Source organism: Penaeus monodon, chromosome 15 (genome assembly GCF_015228065.2).
Source record: "Penaeus monodon isolate SGIC_2016 chromosome 15, NSTDA_Pmon_1, whole genome shotgun sequence".
Classification (NCBI taxonomy): Eukaryota; Metazoa; Arthropoda; class Malacostraca; order Decapoda; family Penaeidae; genus Penaeus; species Penaeus monodon.
This window is the reverse complement of record NC_051400.1, coordinates 401,699-402,790: the sequence shown is the minus strand read 5'-3', so window position 1 is coordinate 402,790 and position 1,092 is coordinate 401,699.

The window sequence follows — 1,092 nt, the reverse complement described above, 5'->3', positions numbered from 1 at the left end:
AGGGTTTAATCTTATACCTTCGTACCGCCAGATACCTCATACATATCTCACAGAATCTGACAGGAACAACGTCACAAAATGAAAAAGATGATCACCTCACTGAAACCACATAACACATGAGGAATAATATATCATTTCATTTCGGACAGCCAAGTACAGGACACATTCCATACATATCAAACTTGGCCTTGCATAAGACACATGAGTTTTAAACTGGCACTGGGAAGCACATGAACTGCTTACGTAATACCAATGTTACTTCTGACTTCCTCGTTTTCGGTTGATGATCAACCAATAGGGAGATGGCAGTTATTTACATCCTTGTAAGCCTGAGTGACAAAAGTCCTATCATTTATTTAACGATCTACAAACTTCACTTGTATTTTAAGGAATTAAAAACTCGAAAGGGTTTTAAAGAGAAAGGAAATAATGGACAATCGGCCACGGAGTCTGGCGGTCAAACCTACGGCTCATGTGATACCCGCATCTCTACTGCAGTTTCCGCGTAGCATGCCAGAGTTCAGCAATGTTATCCATTTTCTAACAAACACTTCTGGCTAAATCCACCCCTTTCCGAAGAACATAGACATAGATCAAAGAAAGTATCGTGCATCCTCTATAGCCAGTGTTCGTCCACGGCAATGATAGCGTTTCAACAGGCTATTAAGAATTATTGAGTGACTTAAAGCCTCGAACTGGCTTACGTGACGCTGTTGTTACTGTTATACGTCAGTCGAAAGAGACCAAGGATAGGGACTACATTCGTCTCGACACTGTAAGTACGGATTAGCCTGGACGCATTTTCTTGTTTACTTAGAGCACCATATACATACCAGGTGTTTCTTATCGATTCTCATGCAGTTGGTTTGTTTGTGGACAGGAGGAGTATTTTTGCTCATTTGGGACACCATATACATAAGTGACTCTTGGCACTTATTGTAGCTGGCTTGTTTGAAAAGGGGATGCATTAGTGTGAACTCGGGGAATTTTTGAAATCTTGAGAAACTGTAGCTTTGTTTTGATACAGTGTTACTTTTGTGAAATCAATGGAAAATCTCTATTAGACGGCATGTAATGACTGAATAAGGAAAG